Below are 17,942 nucleotides of genomic sequence, written 5' to 3'. Positions count from 1 at the left end.
GGGTGCTACGCCAAAGTACGTTGTAAACAGACTGATGGAAACACCAGCAAGATTTAAATTATATAATGAAGACTCCTTTTCTGGTTTTGGTAAGTATGAAAAAAGAAATTTGAGTTGAATCATAGACATGGAAAGGGAAATAAGTAACAATAGAAAATGATGGGAGAATGAATTCACTGAATTAAGGAAGGAGATTGTAGAATGGAATGTTTAGCCTGCGCTAACAATTAAATATCCAATCTGAAGGGATAAAACTGAATTACAGAATGAACTCAAGATAATGAAAAATTATATAATAGAAGTTATATGTGAAAATGAAAAAATGAAGATTAATGATACTACCAATAGTAAGAACTTAAAAAAAGAAGTAAATAACAAAATACAAGAAATGACTGAAAAAATTGAAGAAAACCTAGGTGAGGAAAGTATGCAAAAGATTAAGAAATGGAGTGAAAACAGAGAACATGAAGAAACTGCCTTTAAAGAAATACTGTAGTACAACAACAGATGCAGGAAAATGCAAAAGATACAATCATTCAAGTAATTAGAGATACAGTGGATAGAAAAAAATGTATAGTGGTGTATGGACTATGGGAAAAACATTGTCTGGTGATGTACATGAGAGAAAAAGCAGAAAAAGAAACAGCAATATCAATTCTAAAAGAAATACAAGATGGTGACCTGGAAGTAGAGAAAGATATAGAAGTGTATAGAATGGGACAATATTCTAAGGAAAGAAATCAACCACTAAAAATAAAACTAAGATTGCAAATGGTAGTAGAAGACATATTAGAAAAAGCAAGTAAGCTAGCAAGGAGTGAACACTACAACAAGATATGGATAAAAAGAGAGATGAGTGTTGAGGAAATAGAAAAAGAGAAAATACTAAAAGGTGAAGCTAAGGAAAAAAACATGAATATAACAGAGAGTGAAAGCAAGTTCTATTGGAGGGTCATAGACATGAGGCTGAGAAAATGGTACATCAGAGTGGGCAAAACAAAACCAGAAAACAAGATAAAGAAAAAAATCAAAAGTGGCCTATACTAACATTGACGGATTAATCTCAGGATTGAATGAACTAAATGATTACCTGTCAGATGAAAAACCGGACATAACAGGAATTGTGAAGACGAAATTAAAGAGGTCCAATACCACCTATTAGTGTTGGACACGAGTTATACAATTATTGGATTAAAAACAGAAATGAGAAACAGGGAGGAAGAATCATGTTCTTGGCCAAGAAAAACCTGAATGTGACAAAGGTTACTGAGGGTAAAAACAATGTAGAAATGATCATGATAAAAGTCGAAGACAGAGATATGAAAAGTAGATTGTGGTGACTTATGTGTCCCCAAAAATGGGCTCTTGGAAAGAGAACTAGCACTAAAAATGTTATAAGATACAAGGCATTCATTAAACAAGAAACTAAAGGATGGAGGTAACCTAGTATTTATGGGGGATTCTAACAGCAAAGAAATCTGTTGGGAGGAGATGAGAGTGAAGGGAGGAGTGACCCTAAGGGGCAACGTATTACTGGATATGACCATGGAACATACAATGACACAATGAATCAATGAAAATACCATATACAGAAGCAATGAAGAACTTTTGAGACTGGATTTAATATTTACAACAGAACCTGAAATTGTAGATAAAATTGAATACAAAACTCCATTTGTAAAGAGTGACCATATACTAATAGAGGTTAAACTAAAGGAAGAAATATATATGGAGAGAAATGAAAAGTACAGAAAAGGAAGATTGATGTACAAAATGGACTTTGGAAAACTAAGTTTTTTCTAAATGCAAATTGGGAAAAATTTAACATTGAAGAGACAAAAGTGGAAGAAAAATGGGCAATCTTGATGGAAATCTATAATGGAGTGAATAGGTATATACCAAGACAAAAACAAGAGATGGTGCGTGTTAAATGCTGTTTCAACAGAAGATGCAGAGGCAAAAGACAAAAGAGACAGCTTGGAAAAGATGGAGAAAATATAAAAAAAACTTGGAAAATGGCAAATATAAAATACAGAAACGAATATGTAAAAGTGCACATATAGGAAAAAAGAAACTATGAAAAAGACATCATAGAAAAATGCAAGGATCAACACAAACTATTCTATAGATGTGTGAATGATAAACTTAAAAACAAACAGGAAATGGTGAAACTATGCCAAGGAAATACAGAATACAAAGAAGATCTAGAAATGGCTGAAGTCATGAACAATCACTTCAAGTTGGTTTTCACTAGAGAAAAAGTACAGCATTGGGGCAAAGGAAGCGAAGTGTGATCTCCCCCCATGAGGGAAATAATAATAATAAAAAAAAATAATAATAATAATGGAGTAATTAATGAACCTTGATGTTAGGAAATTGCACTGCCCAGACGGAATTGCAAACTGGATACTAAAAGAATGCAAAGAAGAACTAATGGACAAAACATACAACATAAGATGCTCACCCAGAGAGAGAAATATACCAAAGGACTGGAAAAATGCCATCATTGTAATATATTAAGGAGGAAACAAGGAAGAACCAACTAATTACAGACCTGTCTCCCTTACAAGCACTGAAGCCAAAATTTGAGAAGATTATCAACAATAGATGGGTAAAACACCTGGAATAAAACACTATTATAAAACTAAGACAATTTGGATTCAGACAGGGAAGATCATGTGCTATAAATTTAATATGTTTTTACTTGAGACCAACAGATATAACACAAAAAATTATTTAAAAAAAAATTGGAAAACATAGTAGAGATACAAGACAACCTACTAAACTGGATGGAAGATTTCCTGAACGGTAGAAAAATGAGAGTAGCATTCAGAGAAAAGTATTCAGGTTGGAAGGAGGTGATTAGTGGAGTCCCACAAGGATCTATGTTGGCTCCGATAATGTTCACTACTTATGTGAATGACATGGATGATATGGAATGTTACATGAGCTTCCTTGCAGATGCTAAATTGTTGAGGAAAGTGAAAAAAGAAATGAATTGCAAATCACTACAGAGAGACCTGAACAAGGTTTGGAAATGGATACAGAAGTGGGAAGTGGACTTCAACATTAAGAAATGTAGCATAATGGAGTTTGGAATATCAGGACAATATACAATTGGAACTAAAGAGGTAAAAAAAGAGGACTTTGTAGTTTATAACTTACTAAGATCAATATAAGTGGCATTTACCTACTTGGATGAAGAAATGATTAGAAAAATATTAGTCACATTAATAAGGCCTAGACTGGAGTATGCTGTGACATTATGGTCACCCAGTACCAAAAAGAATATAAAGAAAATTGAAAGAATACAGACAACCACCACAAAAATGGCCCCAGCACTTTCAAACTGGCTAAACTGGTTAAACTGAAATTTACAGACTTTGAAACAAAGAAGAGAGGCAACCTACTGACCACCTATAGAATCATGAAAGGCCTGGAAATACTTGATAGAGAAGACTTACTAAATTGGGATGAGAAATGCACGAGGACATTGAAAGAAACTCAAAAAAGATACTTATAGAAGAGATCTGAAGAATAACAGTTTTCCACACAGAGTGGTGGACACTTGGAACAAACTGGACTAAACAATAGTGTGTGCAAAAACTGTACACAAATTTAAGAGCAAACTAGACACTGTGAGATACAAAGGCAGGACACCACAAGTGTAGCTCCCCTTCCTGTAAGATACAACTAGGTAAATAAATGGTTGCTATTCTGGATACATGTGGCCAGTAATAGAGATATTATCCTTATAGTATGCATGTGTAGTGATCCCTTCTGGCAACATAATTTGCTCCCCCACCCCTCCCATACTAAATACAGAAAAATTGACTATATAAAGGATTGTTGGTAAGTTATGCAGTGTTTAACAAGGGAGGGGTGTTGTACATATGGCAACATAATTTCCTCCCCCAATTCTCATAGGGTAAACACATACATACATATACCAAGGCTTTTTCCCCCTTACAAGGGAGGTAGCCAAAAAGGAGAAGGCATAAAATCATTCCCACCCATTCCATCCCTAAATACACTCCACACTCCCTCATATCTTAGCACCTCCTGGATGACGGGTCATCCCTGCACCCTGTCTACTGCCCTGGGTCAGAAGCAGTGTCGCAAGACACAGCACATCCACAGCAAGGCCGCTTCATTAAATCGGCAACCCCTCCCTCTCTGTCCCGCCATGCATAAAAGGAGAAGACAGGGAGAAATCCCTTTGGGGTGCATCAAATTTTGCTCACACATACTACCTCATCCCCCCGCCCATTCCACCTCATGCATCACATCATCATCCATATACAACCATTCTCCATTCACCCCTGTCTTCTGTCCTCTCCTGTCCTTCCTCAACAGACATTCCCCTCTTCCCCAAAGCCCCCTTCACCCCATCCATCCACCTCATCCTAGGATGTCCCTTCATGTTCACTCCCTCCACATCTGCCTTCCATACCTCTTTTACTAGTCTTTCTTCACTCATTCTTTCCATGTGTCCAAACCATCCTAATACTCTTTCATCAACCCTATCTTTCAACTCCCTTTCCACCCCTGTTCTCCTCCTCACCTCCTCATTTCTCACTCTATCTAGCCTAGTAAACCCCATCATACTTCTCAGACACCTCATCTCAAACACATTCAAACTCCTTCTCTCTTCCTCTCTTATGTTCCATGTTTCTGCCCCATACAGTGCTGTTGGCACAATCACTCCTTCATATAGTTTCCTCTTAGCATCCATTCCTAAATGTCTATTCCTCATTACACTCTTCAATCCACCAAGGCATTTACTTGCTTCTCTCAATCTACATTCTACCTCCACCTTCACTCCACCTTTTCCTGCCACATTTGCACCCAAGTATCTAAAACTATCCACTTCCTCCAGTCACTCTCCCTTTATGCTCACTTCCAGTCTACTGCCACTTTCACCCCTTGTAAACACAACAAAATAAAAGCTTAAATTACCTTAGATGGAATACACATGGGATTGTTGGTCATTTTCTTTTGCCACACTTCACTACCTCCCTCACAAAGAGGAAGAAACCTACTGGTTTTTAGCATGGTAAGGGAGGGGATACATATCACGTTGTAAGATGGGACCTCTGCACATGTGAATTACAGGCATGACATGTCTGTCACTAGATGCATATATTGTGGAAAAGGAGTGGAATAGCCATACAGAATTGACTGACACTTTCCACAAAAGTAGCTTAATTCCAACAAGTTGTGGATCTTGCCAAGTACGGTAGTAGTCAATTTTGAGGCTTCCATCATATGACCATATATAATAGGTAATACAGTACAAGTCAGTGATTTAGTAAACCAGTTATAGTTTTGACTTTTACACCTTTTGTGTTTGAGAAATGAGGAAGTGAGGAGGAGAACAGGGGGTGGTGGGGTTGGGAGATGGGATGGATGAAAGAGTGTTGAGATGGTTTAGACACATGGAGGGAATGAGTGAAGGGAGACTGGTAAAAGAGGTGTAGAAGGCAGATGTGGAGGGAGTGAACATGGGGGGGCGACCTGGGAGGAGATGGATGGATGGGGTGAAGGGGGCTTTGGGGAAGAGGGGGGTGTCTGTTGAGGGGGGACGGGAGAGGACGGAAGATGGGGGTGAATGGAGAGTGGTTGTATATGGATGATGTTGTGATGCATGAGGTGGAATGGGTGGGGGGGGGGATTGGGGGTGAGGTAGTATGTGTGAGAAAAATTTTGACGCAGCCCGAAGGGATTTCTCCCCGTCTTCTCCCTTTTTGCATGAGGGGATGGAGAAGGGGGGGGGGGCGCCGATTTAATGAAGCGGCCTTGCTGTGGATGTGCTGTGTCTTGCGACACTGCTTCTAACCCAGGGCAGTGGACAAGATGCAGGGATGACCCATCATCCAGGAGGTGCCAAGATAAGAGGGAGGGAAGAGGGTGGAGGGGAGTGGAGTGTATTAGGGATGGAATGGGTGGGAATGGTTTTTATGGCTTTGTTTTTTGGCTACCTCCCTTGTAAGGTGGAAAAAGCCTTTGGTATATGTGTTTCAGCAAATAATGTCCAATAAATGTGAAATCTGGGAAATGAGGGTTGAGTATACTGTAAACTAAATATTATATAGAAAAATGCACCATATAATAAATAGCAACAATAACTAAGTAGTGAAAATAATAGAATGGTTCAAGAGTTTCAATCATAACTGCTGTTATCTTCCACTTCACAGAGTGGATTCCCAAAAATAAAATTCACAATTTGCATTCTACTTAAAACACCATCACTATCACATGCTGTTATCTTCCACTTCACAGAGTGGATTCCTAAAAGTAAAATTCACAACTTGCATTGTCCTTAACATACCATCGCTACCCTTAAGAATCTTTTCTTGGCATATCCTTTTAACTGTAATGGTGCAAATGCAAGGTTAAGTTTGTCATTTATATATCATATAATATGGCTACCATTTTTTTTGTAAAAAGCTTCCTTGCCAACCTTTGTTTCTAACGCACTTAATTTAAACCAAGTTCTCAGTTTCAAATATTGTACAAGGGTTCCTAAAAAAAAAAAAAAAATGAAATGCCCAATAACAGCAGTAATAGTAGCAGATGATATTACCCACCTACTCTGATACCGAACAACCAAATTTGGGATCCTACCATTTTGTATATATATATTTTTTTTCATGCATGGTCTGGGGCAAAAAGTATATCTTGGCCACCACCATTCCAAGAGGAATTAAAACTTTGTATACAATATGTAGTTTGCTGTAGGTAGAGATAAAACAAAGACAATTCAATATCAGTTTCTGAATACAATAAGAACACAGCCACATAATACAGTTTTGTGTGATACACTTGTAAACCCTCATAAATCATTAAAGTACTCAGACATGCAATTCAAAATAAGTGGAATACCAAAGTGGCCTGACAATGAGCAAATATTAAAATGCCAGTGGACGAGGGCTGGACGTTATGGCTTAGTGGTTCTTGTGGATAGTGTTGAAGGGGGCATCTGTCAATTCCACCTGTGCAATGTTCCAACCTGTGTAATACTGTATTAGCCAAATGCTAATCCAATTTTCTCACTAACAGTCATACCCTGTCATCATAAGATTTGGATATTATTTCATGCAAAGCTGTTTAAATGCACCTTGCATACAATAAAGTGCATACACACTTCTGCAATAGTGTTGGATGTGCATACAATGATGTTACAACTTTTTAGAAATATCAAACTTATTTGGTACTTTGGCTGACATTCAAATCAACATCAAATTTACTTTTGATTGTGATAGGGACTACACCTCAAAATGAGTGGGCTGGTGTTTATTCTCAGTGTATTTTCCATCCTGGCTATCTCACTTATGAGGAAGAATCCCTTGGTATAAAGACAGATTTTCCCTCCTATAAGAACTACAACCTTGTAATGCCCTCCTATCCCAAATCAAGAGATCTTCTCTGTCATATTTGTCTTTCTCCTTCAATGACCTGAACAATGCAATGAAGTCCCCTCTCTCTCTTCAACCCTTTAATGATGGCAGAGCTAGTGCTTCCAGTTTCTCCTCATATGATTCATCTGCTAGGCTGGCAATCATTCTAGTTGTTGGTTACTATTCCAGTCTTGCAGATTAGGATCTTTTATGATTTTTTCTTAACATCTCTTTATTTATATGGTTGAAGGCCCCCATTATGTTCTTCAGCAATTCATACATCTTCCCCACAATTCTAAATCTTCCTCCTCTTCGCCAATGTTCCATTGAGTCCTTATTTTGTTCACTGCTATATCCAAGTGTGTACTGTTCCCCATGATTTTTCACTTCTGCTAACTTTCCTATCCTTCCAGTTCACCTCTCCACAGATGACATTACCTATCATAACCACAATGTTGTGTATTTGTTTCAGTATTTCAGAAGAGATGGGCACTGTTAATGAGAAGGGGTATGAAGAGAGGGGGTGGGGTTGATTTTGGGTTTTAAGAAACTTGAGATTAACCAATAACCCTCTATTCCAGTTGGGTTTGGTGCACTAGTAAGTCTAAAAGACTAGAATACAAAGGGTACTATGTGGTTTTGACTTGATTTCTATGGATTTTGATTGTATGACTGGTGCTAGGTTGATGTATATTTCACCTTGAACAATGTAGTCCAAGGTGGTGTACACCCCAATAAAGGAGGGTGAGGGGGAAAATGTAGTGCTTGAGATGGAGTTACTCTAGTGGCACTTTTGAGGTGGAGAGGATACATTTATGATACTTCCTATAAAATGTGTTGTAGTGTTTCAGGTAAAGAGTTGGTTCTCTTCCTTGGGCAGCAATAGGAGGATTGTGGGTAGTAAGGGAGATGGGAGGAAGAGGATTCATAAGAACATAACATAAGAACATGAGAATAAAGGAGACTGCAAGAGACCATAAGGCCTTAACTAGGCAGCTCCGTATCCATCGCCACCTGTCGTCCCCATCCATAAAGTTGTCTAATTGTTTTTTAAAACAACTGATAGTGAGATTCACAGTGGAAGGACATGGTGAGCTAGTGAGATTATTGTTAAGAGCTGTAGTTTACTAGCACTTCTATCCTTTTGGACAATCTCATCCTGCCATCATATGTTACGTCATATTTCATATGTAGGTCTAGTTAGTATAGGGTGTTTATACTTTGGTTAAGAGTTCTGATTTTTGCTGAAAATTTATAATATGTTAGATACTTAAAACTGTCTCAACCCACATCTTCTCAGTATCACTCTTTCACTCCTGGGCCCATATGTTCAGTCTTGCATAGTTGCCATACTTCACACCAGATGATTTGGTACATATTTGATGAGGAGGACACAAGTAAACTTTGACTGCCTGGCTAGGACTTCATTCCTCTAGCACTTGCACTCAATTGCCTTGCCCATCTGCAGCTGACCCATGCTCTACCATCATTATGTAAAAATCACGCATCCATGGTTTTTCTCAGTGATGTCATAATGATTGACAACTAAAAATGTGCACAACTTGTGCACTCCATTATTATCTATCAATTATTTTTTATTGATTACATACTCTATTGCATTATCCTTTCTACATAAATCCATACACACTTTCCATATGTGTATAGATGATGCAGTGATGCATGAGGGGGAGTGGGTGGGGGATGGGGGGTGAGGAAGTATGTATGAGAAAAAATTTGACGTAGCCCAAAGGGATTTCTCCCCGTCTTCTCCTTTTCTGCATGGGGGGACAAAGAGGGGGATTGCCGAATTTATGAAGCAGCCTTGCTGTGGATGTGCTGTGTCTTGTGACACTGCTTCTGACCCAGGGCAGTGGACAGGATGCAGGGATGACCCATCATCCAGGAGGTGCCAAGATAAAGAGGGTGGGAGGAGGGTGGAGGGTAGTGGAATATATAGGAAATGGAATGGGTGGGAGTGGTTTCTATGCCTTTTTCTTTTTGGCTACCCCTCATGTAGGGGAAAAAGCCTTTGGTATATGTATGTATGATGTATGAATACAGAGTAGAAGAATAGTCATAATAAATAAATTCAAAACAGACATAAAACAGACTAGGCCTGCCCACAGAATCAAACTGCTCAAGATGCAACTACCACATAGAAGACACAGAACACCTTGTACTACAAGGCCCCACACTAACAATACCCGGACAACAACACAATATCTCTTCAATAAGTGACTTATGATCCCACCTGGGGGTTGTTGCAGGTTTCCTGGAGAATGTGGGTCTTCTGTAGGAGAAAACAGGGGCAATGGGTTGAATATATTCTGCATTTTGTCACTGCAGTCACCAAGTTATGTAATTACTCATCACTAAGACTAACAGAAAAGAGTTTACAAAATGAGATGGGTGGTGGATGCAAATGGATGAGGAAGAGTTTGGGCTAAAGGAATTTCTTGAGTGGATGAGAGGAGGGGGTCTGGTCTCAGACACTGTTGAGAAGATATAGTATCTTGCTCCATTGCCTCTGATTTGAGCAAGTGTGGCATTAAACAGAATGACCCTTTATCCATGAGGAGTCAAGATGGGTGAGACAATGAATGGGTTCTTTGGTTGGGTGTGGAATGGGTGAAGGGTGGGTGCATGCAATGAACCTTGAAAAGGTAGTAAAAAACTGTACTGTGCTTCAAGAGTTAAGTGGTGTACAACCAATCAGCTGATGCAAATGGCAGGTTTGCACAGCTGTTGTACTAAAAAATTTAATACTATAAGGCTGTGCTATGTACACCATTAACATCATTACAATCTTTATATCAACCACTTACAAAACATGAGTTTCAGTAAAAAATTACTATGGTGGACTGCCTACTTGGAAAACTAGATTTTGAGGCTCAGAAATATTAGAATGGAGGCCTCCCCTCACAAATCATCAGTAACAACAACCCCTCCAGGCAACTTTAAATCAAAGAAGATCCCAATAGTAAATCAGAATGGCAAAATTCTTCTATTAAAAAAGAACACAAAAATTCTGGGCCTAATTTTTTGAATCCACATGAACTTCAACCCACACATCAAAGATCTGACAGTGAAAATAAACATACTAAAATCAGTCACAAGCATGGGCTTCGGACGGCAGAAGGAACCTCTAATTACAATCTACAAACATTTCTTGAAAACCCCTCTCTACTATGCTTCCACACCATAGTTCCCAACAATTTGGAAAACATATACCTTACAAACCATACAAAATAATAACAAGATGCACCAAAACTATGCCAATAGAACATCTGCATATAGAAACCAAAATGCTCCCCACAGAACATCAAATGAAAATGAGATTCAGTTCTATCCAAAAGCCCTCAACCCTACTCATCTTGTTACATCACACAAGCACAACCAACTGAAAAAGAAAAATATTTTTTTCTTATACATACATACATATATATATATATATATATATATATATATATATATAAGAAAAAAAAATCTTTTTCAGTTCGTTGTGCTTGTGTGATGTAACAAGATGAGTATATATATGTGTGATGTAACAAGATATATATATGTGTGAGACTGGAGGAAGTGGATAGTTTTGGATACTTGGCTGCAAATGTGGCAGGAAAGGGAGGAGTGGAGGTAGAATGTAGATTGAGAGAAGCAAGTAAATGCCTTGGGGGATTAAAGATTGTAATGAGAAATAGACATTTGGGAATGGATGCTAAGAGGAGATTGTATGAAGGAGTGATTGTACTAACAACACTGTATGGGGCAGAAACGTGGAACATAAGACAGGAAGTGAGGAGTTTGAATGTGTTTTAGATGAGGTGCCTGAGAAGTATGATAGTGATTAAGACTGAATAGATTGAAAAATAAGGAGGTGAGGAGGAAAACAGGGGTGTAAAGGGAGTTGGGAGATAGGGTGGATGAAAGAATATTGGGATGGTTTGGACACATGGAAAGAATGAGTGAAGAAAGATTAGTAAAAGAGGTGTGGGAGGCAGAGGTGGAATGAGTGAACATAAGGGGGCAACCTAGGATGAGATGGATGAATGGGGTAAAAGGGGCACTGGGAGCGAGGGGAATGTCTGTTAAGGAAGGACGGGAGAGGACAGAAAATAGGGGTGAATGGAGAATGATTGTGTATGGATAATGTGATGCATGAGGGGGAGTGGGTGGGGGATGGGGAGTGAGGGAGTAGGTGTGAAAAATAAATTGACACAGCCTGAAGGGATTTCTCCCCGCCTTCTCCTTGTCTGCATAAGGGGATGGAGAGGGGGGGGGGGGTCACCAATTTAATGAAGTGGCCTTGCTGTGGATGTGCTGTGTCTTGTGACACTGCTTCTGACCCAGGGCAGTGGGCGAGATGCAGGGATGACCCATCATCCAGGAGGTGCCAAGATAAGAGGGAGGGAAGGGGGTGGATGGGAGTGGAGTATGTTGGGGGATGGAATGGGTGGGAATGGTTTTCATGCCTTTTTTTGGGGGGGCTACCTCCCTTTTAAGAAGGAAAAACCTTTGGTATATATATATATATATATATATATATATATATATATATACATATATATATATATATATACATACATGCTAATCTAACAACCTTCCACCTGCACCACACAATCTGTCCATACAAAAACATATTCACTCAACCAGCAAACAACTTTTTCCATCAAACCACTCCAGACACTAGCCCTACAGAAAAATCCCTTCTTAGAGAAACATGGATCGCACTAACATTACTGAATAGGTCTGACCACAGTGGCAACCTACCCCAGATGCAACCATCACATAAAAGACCTTATCTTACTCTGCTCCACCTTAGCCATACCCAGACAACAACTCGACATTTCTCCCTCAAGTGACTTATGGGCCAATCCAAAGGCTGTTGCCAGTTACCTGGGAGTTGTAGGTCTCCTACAAGTGAGACCTGGAACAACAGACTGGCTAATTGATTGATATGTACTGCACTTGTTTACCACTCAGTGGTAATAATTAACATTTTATACTAAATGTACAAGTTGACCCTTGGTTTTGGAAAGATTTTGTCTTTATTTCAAATGTTGACTTACATGCCAGTACATATGATATACATACATACATACATATACACACACACCAAGGGCTTTTTCCCCTTTACAAGGGAAGTAGCCAAAGACAAAGGGCATAATAAAGGCATAAATCCACTCCCACCCATTTTATCCCTACCCACTCCACTCCCATTCACCACCCCTCCTTTCCTCTTCTCTTGGCAACTCCTGGATGGCTTGTCATTCCTGCATCTCACCCATTGCCCTAGGTCAGAAGCAATGCAGCAAGACATAACACATCCACAGCAAGGCTGCTTCATTTAATTGGCGACCCCCCCCTCTCCATCCTCTCATGTATAAAAAGAGAAGACAGGGAGAAATCCCCTCAAGCTGTATCAAAATATCTTTCACACATAATCACTCCCTACACTCTCCCATCCATGCATCCCATTATCATCCATACACAACTATTCTCCATTCACCCCTATCGTCTGTCTTCTCCCTTCTTTACTCAACAGACATTCCCCTATTTCCCAATGGCACTTTTACTCCATCTCATAGTCTTCCTCTCATGTTCACTCCTTCCACCTCTGCCTACCACACCTCTTATTAATCTTTCTTCACTTACTCTTTCCATGTTTCCAATCCATCTTAATACTCTTTCATCAACCATAATTTCAACTCCTTTTCCATCTCCTGCTCTCTTCCTCATCTCCTCATTTCTCACTCTATCTAGCCTAGTAACTCATACTATACTTCTCAGGCATTTCATCTTAGATTTAAACTCTTCCTCTCTTAGGTTCTATGTTTCTGCCCCATACAATGCTGTCTGCACAATCACTCCTTCACTAGAGAGAAAGCACAATATTGGGATGAAGGTAATGAAAGGCAATTCCCCCCATGAGTGAGATAACAATAACACAAATAGAAATATTAGAACACCTATCAAACCTTGACATCAGGAAATCACATGGCCCGGATGAAATTGCAAATTGGATTCTAAAAGAATGTAAAGAAAAACTAACGGACAAAATACATAACATAATAAATTGCTCACTCAAAGAAGGAAAAATACCAAAAGACTGGAAAAATGCTAATATTGTACCAATATATTAAGGAGGAAACAAGGAAGAGCCAACTATAGCCAAAATTTGTGAGAAAATCATCAAGAATAGATGGGTAAAACACCTGGACGACAACAATATAATAAACCCAAGACAATTTGGGTTTAGACAAGGAGGATCATGTACCACAAACTTAATGTGTTTCTACTCAAGATTAATGGACATTGTGCAAGAAAGGAATGGATGGGCTGATTGTGCTTTCCTGGACTTACAAAAAGCTTTTGACAAAGTACCACACAAAAAATTATTAAAAACACTGGAACATATAGGAGGGATACAAGGGAACCTACTAAAATGGATGGAGGACTTCCTGATTGGTAGAAAGATGAGAGTAGTGCTCAGAGAAAAATATTCAGATTGGAAAGAGGTGATCAGTGGAGTACCACAAGGATCTGTATTGGTTCCAATAATGTTTGCTATTTATGTGAATGACATGGATGTGAAATGTTACACGAGTTTCTTTGCATACATACATATACCAAGGCTTTTTCCCCCTTCCAAGGGAGGTAGCCAAAAAGGGAAAGGCATAAAAACACTCCCACCCATTTCATCCCTAAATACACTCCACACCCCTCCCACCCTTCCTCTCATCTGAGCACCTCCTGGATGACGGGTCATCCCTGCACCCTGCCCACCGCCCTGGGTCAGAAGCAGTGTCGCAAGACACAGCACATCCACAGCGAGGCCGCTTCATTTAATCGGCGACCCCCCCTCTCCGTCCCCCTTTGCATATAAGGCGAGGACGGGGAGAAATCCCTTCGGGCTGCGTCAAAATTTACTCACACATACTACCCCACCCCCCACTTCCCCGCCCATTCCTCCTCATGCAGTCACAACATCATCCATATACAACCATTCTCCACTCACCTCTGTCTTCCGTCCTCTCCCTTCCTTCCTCAACAGACATTCCCCTCTTCCCCAAAGCCCCCTTCACCCCATCCATCCACCTCATCCTAGGACGTCCCCTCATGTTCACTCCCTCCACATCTGCCTTCCATACCTCTTTTACTAGTCTTTCTTCACTCATTCTTTCCATGTGTCCAAACCATCCTAATATTCTTTCATCAACCCTATCTCCCAAATCCTTTTTCACCCCTGTTCTCCTCCTCACCTCCTCATTTCTCACTCTATCTAGCCTAGTAACCCCCACCATACTTCTCAGACACCTCATCTCAAACACATTCAAACTCCTTCTCTCTTCTTCTCTTATGTTCCACGTTTCTGCCCCATACAGTGCTGTTGGCACAATCACTCCTTCATACAGTCTCCTCTTCGCATCCATTCCCAAATGTCTATTCCTCATTACACTCTTTAAACCACCAAGGCATTTACTCGCTTCTCTCAATCTACATTCTACCTCCACCTTTTCCTGCTACACTTGCACCCAAGTATCTAAAACTATCCACTTCCTCCAGTCGCTCTCCCTTAATGTTCACTTCCAGTCTACTGCCATTTTCACCTCTTGTACATCTCATCACCTTACTTTTACCCACATTTATCTTTAGCTTTCTTCTATCACATACTCTCCCAAACTCTGCCACCAGCTTCCTCAATCCCTCCTCTGACCCTGCCACAAGCGCAGTGTCGTCCGCAAACAACAGCTGGCTCACCTCCCACTTTTCTCCATTTTCTTTAACTATCTCCAATCCCTGACTCACTACCCTAGCATTCACCTCTCGCACCACCCCATCCATGTATAAGTTGAACAGCCAGGGCGACATAACGCATCCTTGACGAAGTCCCACCTTTACTTCAAACCACTCACTCTCTCCATTTCTAATCCTAACACATGCTCTACTACTCTCATAAAAACTCTTGACAGCTCCCAAAAGCTTTCCTCCTATCCCATAAATCTGCATAACCTCCCACAGTGCCTTTCTGTCTACCCTATCATAAGCCTTTTCCAGATCCATGAAAGCCCAAAAATCATCCTTCCCCTTTCCTATAGCTTTCTCACATATCTGTCTTACCACAAAGATCTGATCTACACAACCTCTACCCGTCCTAAATCCACACTGTTCCTCACCAATTACTCCCTCTGTTCCTCTCCTAATCCTCTCAATTAAGATCCTCCCATAAGCCTTCCCTACTACACTCAACAGGCTAATCCCTCTGAAATTACTACATTCACACTTGTCCCCTTTTCCCTTGTAAAGAGGAACTATACAGGCACTACTCCAGTCCTCCGGTACTCTACCCTCTCTCCAGCAAACATTAAATAACCTCACCAACCAGTCCACTATCACTGCACCTCCCTTTTTCAGACATTCTGCATGACATCCATCCAGACCAGGTGCCTTACCTGCTTTCATCATCTTTACAGCTGCCTTCACCTCATCCTTCCTTATTTCTCCTCCATTCTCCTCACTCATCACACTCATTTTCTTCGCATTTCCCACTGCAGCTATCTTTCCTTCTTTGTAAGTGCATATGTGCATATGGGCCGGGCAGTGAGAAGAACATGGAAGAAAGGGAGGCCTTTTGGATAGATTTAAATGAGTGCATAGAGGGTTTAGGAAGAAATGTCAATGTAATAGTACTGGGAGACCTTAATGCTAGGGTGGGAAATGGTCCAATCGATGGAGTGGTTGGGAAGTGTGGAGTTCCAGGAAAGAATCGTAGTGGAGAGTTGATGGTGGAAATGTGTCTAGAAAGAGAGTTGATGATAGCAAATACAGTGTTTCGGAAGAAAGTCAAGCATAAGTACACATGGGAGAGGGTGGTGGAGGGAAGGGTGGTAGATAGAGCGCTAATGGATTATGTAGTGGTAAATAGGATTATGATAGGAAGAGTTAAGGATGTACATGTGCTAAGGGGAGAGGGTGGGGGAATATCAGATAATTTTTTGGTGGAAGGTAAGCTGAGAGTGGAGGATAGATGGAGAAGGAGGAAAGGGACAAAAGGTAGGGAGGTTCTTAGAGTGAACTCCTTGAATGAAAAGGAAAAGGAGAAGGAGTACGAAAAGAAGCTGAAGGAGGAGTGGGAGGGAGTAAAGGATAGAGCAGAGATGGGTGTGGAGGAGGAATGGGGATGGTTCAAGGAGGGAGTCTTAAAGTGTGCAAGGATGGTGTGTGGAACAAGAAGGACAGGGGGAAATAGAAGAAAGGGTAGTGAATGGTGGGATGAGGAAACAAAGAAGGCTGTAGAAGAGAAGAAGCGAGCATTCACAGATTGGTTACAAAAGAGGAAAGGAGTCATATGAGACATACAAAGAAAAGAAAAGAGAAGTAAAGCAAAAGGTAAAGGAGGCAAAGAGGAGAGCAGATGTGAAATGGGGTAGGAGTATGACAGAAAATTTTGAAAGTAATAAAAAGATGTTTTGGAAAGAAATTAAGAGAGGAAGAGGAGGCGAATCAAGTAGGGAAGAAAAGGTAAAAGGTACAGATGGAGAGTTGATAATGGAAGAGATGGCAGTGAGGGGAAGATGGGCAGAATACTTTAGGGAGTTGCTGAATGTGAAGGAGGATAGGGAGTTTCTTTGCAGATGACACCAAACTGTTAAAGTAAAAACTGAAAAGGATTGTGAATCACTGCAGGAAGACCTGAATAAGGTATGGAACTGGAGTCACAAATAGGAAGTGGACTTCAATATTAAGAAGTGTAGCATAATGGAGTTTGGAAAAAGCAAAAATAGAATATCAGGGCAATATAAAATTGAAACCAAGGAGGTTTCTTAAAGAAGGAGATATCCAAAAAAGATTTGGGTGTAATTATCTCAAATGACTTGTCCTATGACAAACAGATAAACAAAATAGTCGGAGAATCCTACAACTTGCTGAGATCAATAAAAGTGGCATTTACATATTTGGATGAAGAAATGATTAAAAAAATATTGGTCATACTGATAAGGCCTAGACTAGAATATGCAGCGACATTGTGGTCACCCAGTACCAAAAAGAATATAAAGAAAATACAAAGAATCCAGAGAGCAGCCACAAAAATGGCACCTGCACTTGCAAACTTGTCATATAAGGAGAAATTGGCTAAACTGGAGTTGAGTTACTGACTCTGAAGCAAAGAAGAGAGGTGACCTACTGCCCATCTACAGAATCATGAAAGGCACAGAAATACTTGATAGAGAGGACTTGTTAAACTGGGACAGGAGAAGCATAAGAGGACATGGAAAGAAAATAAAAAAACATAGCTACAGAAGAGATCTGAAGAAAAACAGTTTTCCACATAGAGTGGTGGACACTTGGAACAAACTGGACAATGAAATAGTGTGCGCAAAAACCATTCATGAGTTTAAGAGCAAACTAGACACTACGAGGTACAAAGGCAGGACACCATGAGCGTAGTTCCCCTTCTCGCAAAATACAAGTAGGTAAATATATAATTTCCTCTTAGCATCTATTCCCAAATGTATATTTCTCATTGCACTTTTTAATCTCCCA

General features: G+C 40.1%; 1 protein-coding gene across 12 annotated transcripts in view; it reads right to left on the bottom strand.

The window, feature by feature from the left end:
- Tango5 (Transport and Golgi organization 5) overlaps positions 1-17,942 on the bottom strand; it is a 134,784-nt gene that overhangs the window by 14,259 nt on the left and 102,583 nt on the right. For 2 of the 12 annotated variants that reach the window (XM_076209325.1, XM_076209324.1), the window contains exon 9: positions 9,652-9,690. The exons of the other annotated variants lie outside the window; for them this stretch is intronic. The gene's annotated coding sequence lies outside the window, so the exon portion shown is untranslated. The remainder of the gene's footprint in view (positions 1-9,651; positions 9,691-17,942) is intronic. 12 annotated transcript variants of the gene reach the window in all.

Source organism: Oratosquilla oratoria, chromosome 26 (genome assembly GCF_046742065.1).
Source record: "Oratosquilla oratoria isolate Oo_2021 chromosome 26, ASM4674206v1, whole genome shotgun sequence".
NCBI lineage: Eukaryota > Metazoa > Arthropoda > Malacostraca > Stomatopoda > Squillidae > Oratosquilla > Oratosquilla oratoria.
The sequence above is the reverse complement of the archived record's forward strand: the minus strand, read 5'-3'. Positions and strand labels throughout refer to the sequence as shown.